Here is an 8,678-nt window from a genome sequence, read left to right as displayed (position 1 = left end):
GCACACAGAAATTAAGTGGCTTGCCTGAGGTCACACAGCAGGCAAGTGGAGGAGCCAGGATTAGAATCTGGCTTCTGAATCCGAGGCCCGTGCTCTATCCACTAGGTCTTGTGGCTTCTCATAGACTTCTCTTCGGAGACTTTAATCTGGGCCTTGTGCTGGGCTTTGGGGTCATGTTGGGAGTTTGGGGACCGAATGCCAGTACCCCTGGCTCTGGGGCCGGCCCCGGGGGTGGTGCCCAGGCAGAGGGCCTGGCCGGCTTTGAGCCAGAGCCAGAGAAGCACTCCGGAGGGGGGAGATCTGAGGGTTGGAGCAGGCGGCCCAGAGATGATTGGTTTATTTTCATGGGTCTCATGTCCCCTGGGGGTTTATTTCTGTCCCCGGCTAGGACCACCTGTCTACGCCTCTCAGAGCTCCACTTTGGCAAGCACACAAACTCTCTACTCCACCTGGCTCTCTCTGCTCTGGCTCTGGGCGGGCTCAGGACACAGACCTGGTGCCTGGCGGGTATGGACCTCTCTCCCCCTACTTCTTCTTCCTCCTCTTCCTTCTCCTCTGTTTCCTTCTCTTCCTTTTTCTACTCTTCCTTCTCCCCCTTCTCTTCCTCTTCTTCTTTTCCTTTGTCTCCTCTGCTTCCTCCTCTTCCATTTTCTACTGTTCCTCCTCCTGACCTTTTCTTCCTCTTTATCTGCCTCCTCCCCTTCCTTTTTTTACTCTTCTTCCTCCTCCCCCTCCTTCTCTTCCTTTCCCATCCTCTTCCCTTTTCTACTGTTCTTCCTCCTCCATCTCTTTTTCTTCTTCTTTTTCTTCCTCCTCTTTCTTGATCTCCTCCTTCCTCTCCTCCTCTTCCTCCTCCTCTTTCTTTTTCCTTTTCTCCTTCCCCCTCCTCTTCCCTCTCTTCCTTCTCTTTCTCCCTCTCTTCCTCTTCTCCTTCCTCTTCTTCCTTCCCTGTCTCTTCTTCCTCCTCCCCAACCTCCTTCTCCATCTCCTCTTACTCCTTCTCTAGCTGTTTTTTTTCAGCACTCTCTAGTTTTTGGCACCAGGCTCGGTTTGTGTACACTGGGTGACTCAGGCAAGGCAGATCTTGAACAGTCCCTAATAAGTGGTTTGCTGTTGGGCTTCAAAATATTTACAAGCCAGCCCTGCAGCCCACTCCCCATTCCTTGACCCCATCTCCATCACTTCCGGTTGTGCCCTAGCCCTTACCTAACTTGTAAAGGTATACACTCTTCAACTCTGGTGTAATAATAATAATGATAATGATAACTGTGGCAATTGTTAAGCTCTTACTATGTGCCAGACACTGTACTAAGTTCTGGGGTGGATACAAGCAAATTGGGTTGGACACAGTTCCTGTCCCACATGGGGCTCACATACTTAATCCCCATTTTCCCGATGAGGGAACTGAATAACAGAGAAATGAAGTGACTTGCCCAACGCCACACAGCAGATAAGGGGCGGAGTCAGGACCCAGCCCAGGAGGGTTTTGACTTGTAGCAGATTGCCTTCCACTCGCTAGCCATGGCCCAAGCTAGGAATGGAATTGGTGTGCCTCTGCTTGACTCTCCCTCCCATAGCGGAGACTGAGAGAGTACTAGAAATTCTCCAGGTGCCATCCTGAGAGGGGAGAATGCAATCACACAGCCAAAATTCAGCAGGTTCCAAAATATTACAGCAAGACCGACTATGGGACAATCACCTTTTGTTATGAGGGATGAGGCAGTCAGGCACAGGGGAGCTGTGAAGAAAATGAAAGGATCAGAAATCTTCTTTTTGGAATTGAGAACTGGGTTTGCCCCTGGCATACTTGGCCCCTGGCAAAGAACCTCACTAACTCTTGCTGCTGCATTTAGGCGAGACAAGATCCCAAGGACTGGAGACTTTTGCTGGGCAGGCAGGTGGCTAATTGGAAGACCAAGTGTTCGCTGAGGGTTTTGGGGATTGGATCTTTGGAGGAGAGACTGGGGGAAGAGCTGAGGAGAACACCCCAACGGCTGCTGGGATTGGAACTTTTGGGGAGAGATTGGGAGAGGATCTGAGAAGGACCACCCCTGGAGGGCTGATGGGATTGGACCTTTGGAGGACAGACTGGGAGAATATCCGAGGACAGTCCCAGGGTTGATGGGATTGGAGCTTTGGACAGAATGGGGGAAGAGCTGAGGAGGGCCTCCCAAAGGCTGATGGAATTGTAGCTTTGGAGGACAGGCAGGGAGAGGAGCTGAGGAGGCCCACCCAAGAGTTGATGGGATTGGAGCTTTGTAAAAGAGTTTGGAAAGAGGAGCTGAGGAAGGCCTCCTAAGGGTTGATGGGATTGGAGTTTTGGAGGAGAGCCTGGGGGGAGGAGCTGAGTAGGGTCAGATCCAGGGAGCAAGCATCAGGTATCTGACTCTACTCCAGGGATCTGCCCCTGGAAGAGGCTACCAGGGCAAGTCCCTAGCTGGAGTGGGCACAGGGTGGGCTTCTTTTGGTGGGGATTCCTGGTTTAGGAATAGCAATGTGTGACAGGTGAGGAAGGTCAGGCTAGGAAGGGTCTTAGTTCCTTGGCCATGCCCAGCAGGCCCCAGGGGAATGCTACAGTGGAAGGCATAGCCTTGGTCATGGGTGTGGGGGAGTGTGGAAGGAGAAGGGGTGCCCATCTTGACACCAGGGGCAGCTCCCCCCCCCCCCCCATTTGCAGTGCTTGGCACATAGTAAGCGCTTAATAAACACTATTATTATTATTATTATTATTATTATTATTTGCACCCGGGCTTCTCAATGGGCAAACCTGTATACCACCTCATGTGTTCAGCCAATTAGCCAATTAGCTGAGAGCTGGACGGACACAGGTGTTTGGGAGGGGCAAGTGAGAGCTACCTACAGGCTACGGACGGTCTTAGCAAGTCAGTTTCCAGGGGAGGGGTCCACCCACCTGCCCCCGCAGACTTGCCCAGCAAAGACAGCCCCAACTGAGCAGCATGGTCTAGTGGTTAGAGCATGGATCTGGGACTCAGAAGGACCTGGGTTCTAATTCCAGCTCTGCCACTTGTCCGTTGTATGATCTTGGACAGGTCACTTAACTTCTCTCTGCCTCAGTTACCTCATCTGTAAAAAGGGGATTAAGATTGTGAGCCCCATAGGGGACAGGGACTGTGTCCAACCTGATTATCTTGTATCTACCCTAGCGCTTAGAACAGTACCTAGCACATAGTAAGCGCTTAACAAATACCATTTAAAAAAACAAAGTGAACCTGGGATCCTGTAGGCTGGCATTTGCTAGGTGACAGGGGAACAAAGGGAAAAAAAAACCCCTCCTTGAAGAAATAAAGACTTGGAAAGTTTCTCCACCACCTTCCATGATGGAGCTCGATTAATTAGTAATATTTATCAAAGGCTGACTCTGAGCAGAGCACTGTGCTATGCACTTGGGAGAGTACCAGAGAGTTAGTAGCTCGAATTCCTGCCCTCATGGGGGTTTCAATATGGCAGAGGAGACAGGCATTAAAATTAATTATGGGTAGGGGGAAGCAGGTGGTAGGGACATGTCAATCAGCCAATCATATTTATTGAGCACTTACTGTGTGCAGTGGGGCTAGGGGTTGGGTAAGTAGCCAAGTTCTTAGGGGGGAAGGACCCAAATGCATATGTGATGCAGAAGGGAGGAAGAATGGGGAGGGGCGATGAGAGGTTAGTCTGGGGCGACTTCCCGAAGGAGTTGTGATTTTAGTCAGTCAGACTGTAAGCTCACTGTGGGCAGGAAATGTGTCTGTTTATTATTATTAATCATATTTATTGAGTGCTTACTGTGTGCAAAGTACTGTACTAAGCACTTGGGACAGTACAGTATAACATAAGACACATTCCCTGCCCACAACGAGCTCACATCTAGAGGACGAACTCACAGCCTAGAGGTTTATTGTTATATTGTACTCTCCCAAATGCTTAGTACAGTGCCTTGTACACAGAAAGTGTTCAATAAATACGATTGAATGAATGAATGAATGAATGGAAGCCAGTCTATCGTATTTACCCTCCCCCCTCCCCACCTGCCCTGGGATGTCATGGACAGCTCACCCAGACAGGTGCAGTTACAGCACCCCAGATCCTGGGAGTCGTCCTCCTCCCCTCTACCCCAAACCGGCTGGCTGGCCATCACAGTGTCATGTTCCACAGGTCACACCCACAGTGAACTTTGTTCTGGAAAGAATTGGAGCCACCCACCGTCTCCCCCCTCCAAGCTAGCAGACGCCCCCACCCCCCCTTCCAAGCTAGCTGACCTCCTATTGAGTGACACCGGGGTGGGGAGGTGGGTGACCATGTCTACAGACCACCAAGACTAGTATTGGTAGGACAGCCAAGCACATGAGTGACGAGTGAGAGTAAGCTTGTTTTGGGCAGGAAATATGTCTGTTTATTGTTCTAATGTACTCTTAAAAGTGCTTAATCCAGTGCTTTGCACTCATAAGACCTCAATAAATATGACTGACTGAATGAATGAAGCCCCTATATCTTCCCTCTGGCATCTCTGCCTTGGCCTTGGGGCCAGGCACCAGCTAGCCAAAGATCAGGGGCCAGACAGTGTGGCCTGTTGGAAAGAGCTCTGCCACTTGCCTGCTGTGTGGCTTTGGGCGAGTCACTTAACTGTTCTGGGCCTCAGTTTCCTCATCTGTAAATTGGGAGTTCAATACCTGTTCTCCCTTCTCTTTAGGCTATAAGCCTGGTTTGGGCATGGAGACTGTGTCTGATCTGATCAATCAATCCATTGTATTTACTGAGCGCTTACTGTGTGCAGAACACTGTACTCAGCACTTGGGAGAGTATAATATTACAGAGTTGGTAGACCCATCCCCTTCCCACACTGAGCTGACATTCTAGAGAGGCAGTCTTGCCCATTGGGATTAATGTTCTCCCTGCATCAGAGCGACTCCTCCCCCTCCTCCTGCCTCCCGCCTCCCAACGGAGCGACCCAGCCGTTTCATGATCCACCTGGGTACCCAACATAGATGACCCAGGACTGAGTAGGGGGCCTCCCTGAGGTCCAACAGCTGAAAGGCCTTGGCTAGAGGCCGGCTGGCTGGGGAAGAAGGTCTGCAGCTGTTTTCCAATAAGCTTCTCAGATTAGGAATAATGGCAGCAGCCCGGGAGGGAGGAGGTAAGTGACAGGTGAACATATAACCTCGTCTGGCATCTTAGAAGCAGCGTGGCCCAGTGGAAAGAGCCTGGGCTTTGGAATCAGAGGTCATGAGTTCAAACCCTGGATCTGCCACTTAGCTGTGTGACTTTGGGCAAGTCGTTTAACTTCTCTGTGCTTTAGCTACCTCATCTGTAGCCCCTTCCTTCCTCTCCCCCTCGTCCCCCTCTCCATCCCCCGCATCTTACCTCCTTCCCTTCCCCACAGCACCTGTATATATGTATATATGTTTGTATATATTTATTACTCTATTTATTTATTTCTTTCTTTTACTTGTACCTGTCTATTCTATTTATTTTATTTTGTTAGTATGTTTGGTCTGTTTGGTATGTTTCTCTGTCTCCCCCTTCTAGACTGTGAGCCCACTGTTGGGTAGGGACTGTTTCTATATGTTGCCAGCTTGTACTTCCCAAGCGCTTAGTACAGTGCTCTGCACGCAGTAAGCGCTCAATAAATACGATTGATTGATTGATCTGTAAAACGGGGATTGAGATTGTGAGCCCCCCGTGGGACAACCTGATCACCTTGTAACCTCCCCAGCGCTTAGAACAGTGCTTTGCACATAGTAAACGCTTAATTATTACTATTAAGCTGCCCCTTTGGCAGTTCCGCCTCCCTCCCTTGTGTCCTCCTCCCTCTCCCTGTGGGCCCTCTGAGAGGTTTGTCTGATTCCTAGCAGGTTTTGAGTGGGAGGGGGTAGGAGGGCGTTTAGTCGGATCCTTCGGGGATTTGTGGGGATGAAGGAGGGCCTTCGACCAATCCCTAGGCGCCCCCTTCCCCGTCTCCCCTCAGCGTGGCTTAGTGGGTAGAGCAAGGGCCCGGGAGTCAGAAGGTTGTGGGTTCTAATCCCGGCTCTGCCACTTACCTGCTGGGTGACCTTGGGCAAGACGCTTCACTCCTCTGGACCTCAGTTACCTCATCTGTAAAGTGGGGATTGAGACTGGGTACCCCATGTGGGACAGGGACTGTGCCAACCCAGTTTGCTCGTATTGAGAAGCAGCACGGCTTAGTGGAAAGAGCATGAGCTTGGGAGTCGGATGTTGTGGGTTCTTATCAGCTGTGTGACTTTGGGCAAGTCACTTAACTTCTCTGTGCCTCAGTTACCTCACCTGTAAAATGGGAATTGAGACTGTGAGCCCCACATGCGACAGGGACTGCGTCCAACCCGATTTGCTTGTTCCACCTGAGCGCTTAGTACAGTGCCTCGCACATAGTAAGTGCTTAACAAATACCATAATTATTATTATTTAGGAGTAGCCCAGTGGTCTTCCTGTAGACACACTCTATGTCCTGAGGACTTTTGCAAAAAGTTCTGTATGACACCATTACATTGTGCCATATAATCTGCCTAATGCATGAAACATAATGCGTGTCCGAACTTCCGGGTTGGCAAAAGGGTGTCTGGAATCCTCATGTGCTATCCGTGGCTCCCCTAGGGAGTGATTTATTTTGAAATCAAGGTTTATTTATACCCGTCTTATTTATATATGTGTCCTCAATGATTTATTTTGATTATCCTCTTGGTAAATATTTTTATGTCTGTCTCCTCCACTAACATGTAAGCTCCTTGTGGGCAGAGAACATATCACTTCTTTGTACTTCCCAAGTGCTTAGTAGGGCAAATTGCATTCAGTGGGTGCTCGATAAAGACAATTAATCAATCGGTGGTATTTATTGAGTACTTACTGTGTGCAGAGCACTGTACTAAGTGCTTGGGAGAGTACAGTATTACCTCAGTGGAAAGAGCACGGGCTTTGGAGTCAGAGGACAGGGGTTCAAATCCCAGCTCCGCTGCTTGTCAACTGTGTGACTTTGGGAAAGTCACTTACCCTCTCTGTGCCTCAGTTACCTCATCTGTCAAATGGGGATTAAGACTGTGAGCCCCCCGTGGAACAACCTGATCACCCTGTAACCTCCCCAGTGCTTAGAACAGTGCTTTGCACATAGTAAGCGCTTAACCACATGCCATCATTATTATTATTATTACTATTGCTACCACTTATTACTAGTTCAATTATTGTGATTATCGCTGGTTGCAACTACTGCCATTACTACCACTACTACTTTTACTATTATTATTATTGCTACTAACCACTAGCCGCTATTACTAGTCTGTTACCACTACCATTACTATTACTTCTACTTACTAATACTACTTCTATTTTTGCTATCGCTACTACTTCTTGCTACCACTATTTCTACAATTACTAACCATTATTATCATTCTTGCTACTGCTACTACTATTTCTCCACTCTCAGGATCGCACCTGGAGAGTTTCCAGTACTCTACCAGTCTTGGCTACAGGAGGGAGAGTCAAGCAGAGGCATACCCATTCCATTCCTAGCTTGGCCAGTGGCTAGCTAGTGGAAGGCAATCTGCTACAAGTCAAAACTCACCCATGCTGGGAGAGAGTCAAGGGTGCAGACTCAAGTTTACTGTGTGGAAGGAGGCAATAGTAAACCACTTCTGTATTTTTACCAAGCAAACTCTATGGATGCGCTACAGGAACGCTTGCAGATGGGTGTGGGGCGTTCTGGGAGAGATAATAATAATAATAATGGCATTTGTTAAGTGCTTACTATGTGCAAAGCACTGTTCTAAGCGCTGGGGAGGTAACAAGGTGATCAGGTTGTCCCACAGGAGGCTCACAGTCTTAATTCCCATTTTACAGATGAGGTAACTGAGGCACAGAGAAGTTGTGACTTGCCCAAAGTCACACAGCTGACAATTGGCAGACTCGGGATTTGAACCCATGACCTCTGACTCCAAAGCCCGTGCTCTTTCCACTGAACCACGCTGCTGCGTCCATGGAGTAGCTATGTGTTGGAGATGACTCAACATAATGCAAAACAAGATTACTATTTCTATTACTACTACTGGTACTTTTAACACTACTGCTACATCGTTCCTTACTGATCAGGTCAAACTCTAGGCTCTAAAGGAACCCATTTCCTGGTACAATTAAACAAAAAAAAAATTAGTTCCCTTCCCCCAGAACATCCAGATCTGGGTCTCTCGGGGTGTTTTTCTGGGTTTGGGCCATTTGACTCAAGCTTTGCCAGAGTCTCACCCCTCCCAGGGGGAGTCTTTGTGGCGGGTTCTCTGTAGTCTAGATATTATGGGAAAACCAACTTTCCAAATTAAAATCAGACTCTCGTGATACCTCAAATAAGAAGCTGACTGGAGGGGACAGAGAACAGGGGAGGAGGCGTGGGAGAAGGAGAGCGAGGCGGGGGGAGAATTTGAGAGCAGGGGGCCAGCACAGGGATCTGGGAGAGGAAGGGTGGGAAGGGAAGCAGCATTGTCTGAGAAGCAGTGTGGCCTAGTGGATAGAGCACGGGCCTGGGAGTCAGAAGGACCTGGGTTCTAATCCCACTCTGCCACTTGTCTGCTGTGTGATCTTGGGCAAGTCACTTCTCTGGACTTCAGTTACCTAGTCTGTAAAACAGAGATTAAGACTGTGAGCCCCTGTAGGACAGGGACTGTGTTCAACCCAATTTGCTTATA

At 49.1% G+C, this 8,678-nt stretch overlaps 2 non-coding genes across 2 annotated transcripts; one reads left to right on the top strand and one right to left on the bottom strand.

Annotated features, from left to right (window-relative positions):
* Positions 1-1,489: 1,489 nt before the first annotated feature.
* LOC119939748 lies at positions 1,490-1,627 on the bottom strand. The gene has a single exon (XR_005454712.1). It is a non-coding gene; the product is annotated as a small nucleolar RNA SNORA7 (small nucleolar RNA).
* A 5,792-nt stretch (positions 1,628-7,419) lies between these two features.
* On the top strand, positions 7,420-7,557 carry LOC119939738. Its single transcript, XR_005454702.1, has one exon. It is a non-coding gene; the product is annotated as a small nucleolar RNA SNORA7 (small nucleolar RNA).
* Positions 7,558-8,678: the final 1,121 nt, after the last annotated feature.

Source organism: Tachyglossus aculeatus, chromosome 17 (genome assembly GCF_015852505.1).
Source record: "Tachyglossus aculeatus isolate mTacAcu1 chromosome 17, mTacAcu1.pri, whole genome shotgun sequence".
NCBI lineage: Eukaryota > Metazoa > Chordata > Mammalia > Monotremata > Tachyglossidae > Tachyglossus > Tachyglossus aculeatus.
Note: the sequence above shows the minus strand (reverse complement) of the source record. Positions and strands in the feature narration are given on the sequence as shown.